Source organism: Saccopteryx leptura, chromosome 6, assembly GCF_036850995.1.
Source record: "Saccopteryx leptura isolate mSacLep1 chromosome 6, mSacLep1_pri_phased_curated, whole genome shotgun sequence".
Classification (NCBI taxonomy): domain Eukaryota; kingdom Metazoa; phylum Chordata; class Mammalia; order Chiroptera; family Emballonuridae; genus Saccopteryx; species Saccopteryx leptura.
The window spans coordinates 73035289-73044584 of NC_089508.1; positions in this window are offsets into that span (position 1 = coordinate 73035289).

Genomic DNA, 9296 nt, shown 5'->3' on the forward strand with positions numbered 1-9296 from the left:
CAGGCTGTAAGCACGCAGGGTTGTTATAGGCTAAGGCGTAGTTTTAAGACTAAGCTTTAACCCACACCCTTGACTGTTGCATGATAGGGAGTGGTGCACTCTTATGAGGAATCCCATTTATGCCTCAGATAAGTGACATTGTATCAGAGACTTCCTTATTTGTATATTGGCTAGGGGATACACAGAAACATTAAGACTCTCAAGGTAACACAATCAAAGATGTTTACAAATCTTTCAGGGTTCATCTTCCCTTACTAGCCTAGAGGTATTTTACCCTCAAGATTCCAGGGAGAGGGAGGAACTACAATCAATGCAAGGTGGTATGTAAATTCTGCCTCCTATTGAAAAAGAAGAAGTTTCTAGGTTAACCTTTATTTTAGATTTAAAACTGAATGACCCATTGTTCTTGCAAGCCAGAAACTTCTACATTCTTCTCCCTCCTCTCCCTAAAGGAGAGATGGGACAGGAAAGCCTGATAGGAAAGCCTGACCTTTCCTCCCAGAATATCAATATCAATTTTCAGCTTTTGGTATCTTACAACAGTTTCTAATCTTATTTATGCCAAGTGTCAAGGAATGAAAGCCACTCTAACTCTGGGTCACACAAGTGGTCTCATAGCCCCATTACCTTTTGCTTCAAAGGAGAATACATCATTGAAAATGCTACTATTTCCGGGCTGAGGTCTTTTCCATCTCTTTGACCTTTGATGCTTTCTCAATGATTTAGTATGACTTCTGTTTCATAGAGATGGAGATAAAATGCACATTTCCCCTCTATGTTTCATTCTGTATATCTCTCTCTATTGGAGAAACAGACATTTTATAACTTTGAAGTTCTGTGCTGAAAGATTAAGTATAAAAAAATAAAGAAATATTTGATTCCCATGAAATCTCAAAATGGGTAAACTCTACAAAGTGTTATGTAAAAATAGACTATTTGAAATGGAAAGAAAAAGATATGGTCAAAATCATGGATTCACCACTGACTAGCTGCAAATCACATAATCCTAACATCATTTTTTTTTTTCACTTGTAAACTGGTGACTATAATACTTGGTTTACATGGTAGAAAAGTTTTGTTATTTTTGTGTTGATTTTCTGTGTGTGTGTGTGCGTGCACACGTGTGTGTAGATCAGATGAGATCATCTATGCACCTGTATACTAACAAGTACTATAGAAATATTGCTGCTGGTGTTGATGCTGAATCTACTGGCAAGCACTCTGGCAAATTCAAAGTCAGGCAGATTTAAAAATTATTGATTATAACAAACTCCTAAAAATATAACTATTTAAATAAAGTGTATAGTAATTAATAGATATTAAACACATTAGAAATGACCAATAAATATTTTCTTTCTAATTCCTCTGCCTGTACACACATATACACACATTCCAAAACATACATTTGGGACTATGGAAAGTTGGTAACTTCCAGCCTATGAGCTAAGCCTGGATCACCATATGTCTTAGTAAATAAAATTTTATCTGAATACAGCCACAGTCATTTGCTTATGTAGTATCTATACATGCTTCCCACCTATAATGGTACAATTGACTAGTTGCAAAAAAGAAAGCATAGCTTTACATTTCACAGGCCTACATGGTTCTTTATAGAATGTTTATTAATCTTTGGTCTAGAAAAAGATCTAGATCTAGTATTAAAAACATAGGAAATGAATAGTCTTGTCATCTAGTGGTTACTTACTTAGATCACAGACACTTAAACTTGGGATATAAGTGAGATCTCAAACTTTTGGTGCCAGGACCACATTTATAGATAACCTTTGGCTTATGGAGGTTATCACTATAATTATCATATCCAAAATTGAAAACAATTTAAAAATATTTGTATATTAATTTAAACATAGATAATATTTTTACATATCGAATAAATGACAATGAAATTAAAAATAAGTTTATTCTTCCAAAGAAAAAAATAGTACAATGATTAACATTGCTTTATGTTTTTGCAAATCTTTTTAATGTCTTGCTTAATTGAAGACTGTGTAAATCTCATATTTGTGTCTACATTTAATCTGTGTGAATATCACATGTATATACAGCTTCTGCAAAATTTCAATGTGCACTTATAATAGAATGATAGTTCAAAAAGAAAAGAATGCTCTAGCATTATAATGAAAATAGTGTTTAGTTTGGGGATCCCAATTATCCTAGATTATTCTTTGAGAGCCACGTTTATAAGGTGGTATGTACATGAAATTATATTGGTTCAAAAACCTAAATCAAGATAATAACCTCAAATCGGGATAACAGTTTTTCAAAAAAAAAAAAAAAAAAAGCAACCCCAAAACTTTAACATACAATTTTAAGATCTTATCAGTTCTACTCTTTGCTTCAAAACAAAGAATTTACAAGATATGTGTATATACTATGTTAAGCAAAAACCTGTGATCTAAAGTGTAGGCCAAAATAAAAAATCCCCCATATATAAAACTATTTACCTTCTATTGATTTACATTTTTAAAAATAAAGATGAATTCATAATGTGCTATGCTTAAAATACTTTTATAGCTAGCCCTGGCCGGTTGGCTCAGCGGTAGAGCGTCCGCCTGGCGTGCGGGGGACCTGGGTTCGATTCCCGGCCAGGGCACATAGGAGAAGCGCCCATTTGCTTCTCCACCCCCCTTCCCCTCCTTCCTCTCTGTCTCTCTCTTCCCCTCCCGCAGCCAAGGCTCCATTGGAGCAAAGATGGCCCGGGCGCTGGGGATGGCTCCTTGGCCTCTGCCCCAGGCGCTAGAGTGGCTCTGGTCGCGGCAGAGCGACGCCTCAGAGGGGCAGAGCATCGCCCCCTGGTGATCAGAGTGTCGCCTCTTGTGGGCGTGCCGGGTGGATCCCGGTCGGGCGCATGCAGAAGTTTGTCTGACTGTCTCTCCTCGTTTCCAGCTTCAGAAAAAAAAAAAACTTTTATAGCTATAATCCTGTGTTTTTCTTACCTAGGAGGCAGACCATACTACCCCAGAATCAGGGTTTTGTGAGAACCTATTTTAAATATAGTTGGCTCTACTATTTCTAAGTTCCCGTTGTATTAAGTCAGAAAAATACCAACTTAGCTGTAAATAAAGTGATCTTTAAGAATTACATCATAATATGTGCTCATTGTAGAAATACATATGAGCCAAACTGAAAACAATAGTATATTTTAAATACCACCAGGAATAATTACCTTTGAATTTTTCTAGTTTTGTTTTTAATTGTTTTAATTAGACAACTGTGATCCCATTTACCCAAAACTAAAATACTGTGGTTGAATTAGTTTAGTTTTTATTAATATATTCACTTAAGTGAATAACCTGACATGCTGTCTTCACAAAAATCTCATTACAATAAATAATCATTTGAAAATATTAAAAATATACCACCTCAACTGTTAGATTGGCTATTATTAACAAGACAGGTAATAACAAGTGTTGGCGAGGCTGTGGAGAAAAAGGAACCCTCATTCACTGCTTATGGGAATGTAAGTTAGTACAACCATTATGAAAGAAAGTATGGTGGCTCCTCAAAAAACTAAGAATATAATTATCATATGACCCAGCAAAATTATATAGGTTTTAGTTGTATTATTCTGTTATATATCATCTGTATGTTATATTGTGTGTTCACCACCCTAAGTCTCCTTTCCTCACAATTTATCCTTCCTTTACTCTCTTCAACATTCTCCCACCCCACCTTTCCTTCTGGTAATCACCATACTGTTGTCTGTGTCTGTGGGTTTTTTGTTTTTGCTTAATCCCTTTGCCATTCTCCCTGAGTCCCCCAAACTGATCTTTTTATCTATGAACATGTTTCTATTTTTTTGGTAGTTCATTTTGTTCATTAGATTCCACAATTCCTCTACTGGGTATTTACCGCAAATACTCAAAAACATTGGTATATAAAGACACATGCACCCCCATGTTCATCGCAGTATTATTTACAGTGGCCAAGACATGGAAAAAACCAAAGTGCACCTTGATAGAGGATTGGACAAAGAAGATGTGGTACATATATACAACAGAGTACTACTCAGCCATAAGAAATGACAACATAGGGTCATTCATGACAACATAAATGGATCTTAAAAACATTAAACTGAGTAAAATAAGTAAATCAGAAAAAGCTTAGAACTGTATGATTTCACACATAGGTGTGATATAAAACTGAGACTCAAGGACATGGATAAAAGTGAAGTGGTTACCATGGAAAGAGGAGCATAAGGAAAGGGCTTGGGAAAGGAGGTGGAGGGAAGAGTGTAAAGAGGGACAAATATAAGGTGACAGAAAATGATTTGACTTTGGGCGATGAATACACACATAATCAACAGTTCAAATGCTATAGAAATATTTACCTAAAATCTATGTAGTCTTATCAATGTCACCCTGTTAAATTAAATTTTCTGAATAAAGTTAAATATATATATTATCTTTTAGAAATATTTTACTTAAAAGTTATTTTGCTTGTTATCTAAAAAAATTACTTAGGAAATGAAATATTTTGCATATAAAGACAAAGTACTCAATTCTTTTTTATTAGACTCTAATAATTAGAGGATAGAAAAAATAAGTGAAATACTCTGTGAGATTTAAATATGGTCAAATATCTGGTATAAAAATACATAATTGCAATGAATTGAATATGACATTACTTCAGGCAAAAAGACTGAACAAAGAATTGAACAATATTGGAATTCTGATTAGCTGAACAGTGAAATTTAATTTTTCAAAAATAAAGTGACTAACATTAAAAAGAAATAGAAAAAAAGATTTGACTTATGAAACCATAAGATCCCTTAGTCATCATATTTAGGATAATTAACTTTAAAAATTACCATGAACTCAGGAATTTTACAAGCTGCTAGGACTTATAGGATATATGACTATACTTCATATGAACAATTTCAGTATTTGTAAGCCTCCACAGCTTCCTAGGCTTTCTAATTTTATCAATATAGTCGGTGCTCAGTAAAGAATTTTAGTAGTACCATGAGAAAAAAATTTCATGAAGACATGTTTACTGAACAAGTATCTTTCAGGAAAAATACAGACTTATCCCCCCCCAAAAAAGTAGTCTTATATGATTGTATGGCATAAAACATTTTCTTTCAGGTATATATGTTTTTACAAAATACATATATAATAACAGTGGTGAATTAATAGACCATTCTTAAAGACATATAAATTTATACAAATTCCTCAGTAAAGCTTTACAGACTATTTTTTGGCTTAAAACACCAAGTTTTGTGCTTATACTGAGTATTTGAGTTATAGACATGACAAAGAATAGACTAGCATACACAAGTTGTGTGGAAGAGTTTCTTTTCATTTTTGGATCTATTTGTATGAGCAAGTTTCCATCAAAGGCGATTTCTTTTAATTTTTTAAATTGTTATTAAGTGAGAGGAGGAGAGGCAGAAAAACAGACTTCTGCAGGCTCCCAGAGCCAGGATTCACCCAGCAAGTCCCCTATGTGACAATGCTCTGCTCATCTAGGGCTGTCACTTAGTGACTTGGCAACAGAGCTACTTTTACTGCCTGAGGCAGAGGCTCCATGGAGCCATCCTCAGTGCCTTGGGCCAACTTGCTCAAACCAATTGAGCCGTGGCTACAGTGGGGGTAGAGGTAGAAAGAGAGAGAGAGAGAAAGGGAAGGAGGAAAGGTGGAGAAGCAGATGCTCACTTTCTTGTATGCCCTGACTGGGAATTGAACTAGGGACATTCGCACCCTAGGCCCAAGCTCTACCAACTGAGGCAATAGGCCAGGGCCGTGATGTCTTTTAGATGTGTCAGATGACATAAACGTTGTCATTTTTCTCTTCTTGTCCTATAGATAAATTTTCCTCCAAAGTTTCCTTTTTCTGGAGTAGCAAAGTCCAAAAAAGAAATTCATAATTGTTACAATCATTAAAGTTGAGCTCATTTGCTAGGCTGCAGCCATGGTGGGCGAGAGAAATTCCAACTACAGAAATACTTTCTCTAACTTTTCTTTCTCTCTGAAGAAAGCAAATAGGAATGAAAGTGAATGGTGTTATTCTGGGGAAAAATTTGAATCTTTTTTAATTCATGAATGAATAAATTATTCATAATTATGAGACTATTATTAGTAACACATTACTTGTGACACTTTTTTATCAGTGTGTCTCAACTCTGAAGATTGAGACTTTCTGCTAAAACTTATACCATATTATTCCCATTCATTGAGCTTCATAATCCTCATAAGTCATCTGTGGCTGCTCATTCTTCCATGCCTTCCAGAACTAACTGTCAATTCCAACCAGTTTTTATTCTTTTGCAATATATTTAGTATCACTTTGTTATTGTTTCCATTGCCACATCTCAATACAGATTTCTGTTAAGTGTCATCTGAAAAATCAAAGCTTCCAAACTATGACACATTGGGAGCTAAGAATATCTGTATAGATATTTTTTATTTCTTCTGCACTCTGATTGTTAGATTCTGTGACCATACCAGTTCCCTGGCCAAAGTCACCAATGGCCATTCATTGCTTACCTAAAATCGTCCCCAAGTAGCCTGGTTGAATACCAACATATCCTATATTATGATTACATAAAGATTAAAGGAACATAATATAGAGTTGGAATAAATATTATACAGTTATTTAAAAACATTCAAGATTGATTTTTGATTAAAAACAAAACAAAACAAAATAAAAACAATCACTGGAAATAGAACTACCAGTATTCTTAATGAACATGTCAAACATGACAACAAAATTTATAAACCACATCGTATTTAGTAAATCTATTACTATTAAGTGACTGTGAATCAAAGAATGAATAACTAGTATTTAACAAATTTCTGAGAATCCTGATCAATGTAATAAGATATGAAACAGAATTAAGAAGTTATAAAGAAGTGGTGAATTTTATTACTTATAGCTATTACAGATATAAGGAACCTTAAAATAAGCCTGACCTGTGTTTAACTATAATAAAATTCTTGGCATCTACCTAAAGAAAAGAATATCCAGGAAAAAATTATCAACAAAAATATTTGAAGTTATTTACATTAACAAAAATTTGGAAAAACTTAAGTGTTTAGCTATAAAAAATGGTTTGTGAATGTGGTACATTTACTTAGACTGGTGTTAATCTTAATTTTTGAAGCATCTGTGTCAATCAAACTGTGCACAAAGAAACTGCTGGGCCATAAAAAAAAAAAGTATTAATGCCGAATGTGTAATATTCTGGTAGCCATGTAGAAAGTATTAGAGAATAAAATGGAAAGAAAAGAATGGAAGATGGATAGTGATTATCTTTGGATAGTACATTCTTAATTTATTTTAGTAGTAATTTGAAATTTGCAAATTTATTACCATGAGAATACATTATTTTTATAATTAGAAAACATAAAATGAGTGTTAAATGCACAAAAATAACAAATTCAGTTTAGACTTCTCTTTCCCTAAGAAACCTTCCTTGATTAATCCCTCTGGTATTGGTCATTGCTTTATACTGGCCTCCATACTTATGTATTCAGTTTGTACCATATTAATTTGCATTTAAAAAATCAATTTATAAGCATAATTATGGTATTTCCACATGGATGTAGTGCAGTCTTCACACTGAATTCTAAACTTGAGAATATGAGAACCACAGTATATTTCCTACAATATTTCTATAATAATTCATGTGGTACTTTCTACAGAGTGAATATTAACATATTGAACACCTGATGAACCACTGGAAATGTGGTAATGCTTGATGAGAGAAATAAACTTGAAATGCACTTTGATGTTCTCTACAGTTTTTATTGCCATTAAACCCTAGTTATTAAGTTAAAAAAAACATATACACAAAAAGTTGAATAATATACTTTTTAGTTGTATATTATTATTTGAAATCAAACTTCTATAAATGTTGTTCAACAATGCTGTCCTTAAAAATTCAAGCTCTAATTTTCTGCCATTATTATAGTACCTTTATTTTAATATGTGCTATAATTCTGAGTTTTCATCAGAATTCAGCTAAATTATTTTCCTGTAAAATAAGATAGTAAAGAGAAAATGGATAACTGCTTCTAGTAGGTAGAAGTCATTACCACTGCATTGCCTATTAACATATGCATATCGTTTCTTTGTGCCCCAGATGTTCAGGCATATGGGAATGAAAAAAAACCAATGAATTGGAACTTCTTGAATCAGTTATTCTGGTGACAAACAATCTGTATAGCTCATTGATGATTGTTTTACCCTTGACAAAGTGGCTGCAATTGTTGCTAGCAGATGTAGCCACACTTAATTTCTTTTCTCCACCCCAATGTACATGCTATTCTGGGCCAGAAAAATAAGTTAAGAAACATGTCATTAATTGCATGTGCTCCCTACACTTAAGGATTAGCTAATGAACATCATTAGTAATTCCTATTAACCAGATAGAAAGTTTGACACATTAAGTACAGTAATTTAGTGAAGATCTTTATTCATTTTGGGGTACATAGCTTTGATCAACAAAATCAAGAGTTTAAATGCTATAGAAATCTATGTACTCTTATTGATCAATGTCATCCCATTAAATTTAATTTTCTAAATAAAAATTAAAAAAGAATTGTGAAGAACTCTTGAAGAAGAATAAGCAAATGATTTCTAATAAAATTATATAATAGGCCCTGGCCAGTTTGCTTAGTGGTAGAGCGTTGGCCTGGCGTGCAGGAGTCCTGGGTTTGATTCCTGGCCAGGGCACACAGGAGAAGTGCCCATCTGCTTCTCCACACCTCCCCCTCTCCTTCCTCTCTGTCTTTCTCTTCCCCTCCCGCAGCCAAGGCTCCATTGGCACAAAGTTGGCCCGGGCACTGAGGAAGGCTCTATGGCCTCTGCCTCAGGTGCTAGAATGGCTCTGGTTGCAACAGAGTGGCGCCCCAGATAGGCAGAACATCGCCCCTGGTGGGCATGCCGGTTGGATCCCGGTCGGATCCCGGTCGGGCGCATGTGGGAGTCTGTCTGACTGCCTCCCTGTTTCCAACTTCAGAAAAAAAAAAGTATATAATAATTTTCCAAAAATAGAGGAAAAATATAGATGTATAAATTCAAATAGTATTTTTAATTAGGCAAAATTAATATAAAATTATTGTGAGTCATATATGGATTGCTGTGAAAGTAAACAGTGACTCAGAAATTTCAGAAAAATAAAAGGAAAATGAAGTAGGTGAGTAATTGTTGCAAGTCTAATTAAATAATATGATTAGAGGCTAGTTTAATTCAGGTTTAGAAGAAATAGAGCATTGATAACCCTATGTTTAATATATAGGTGACAGTATGATAGCAAATGCTTAAATATAGTT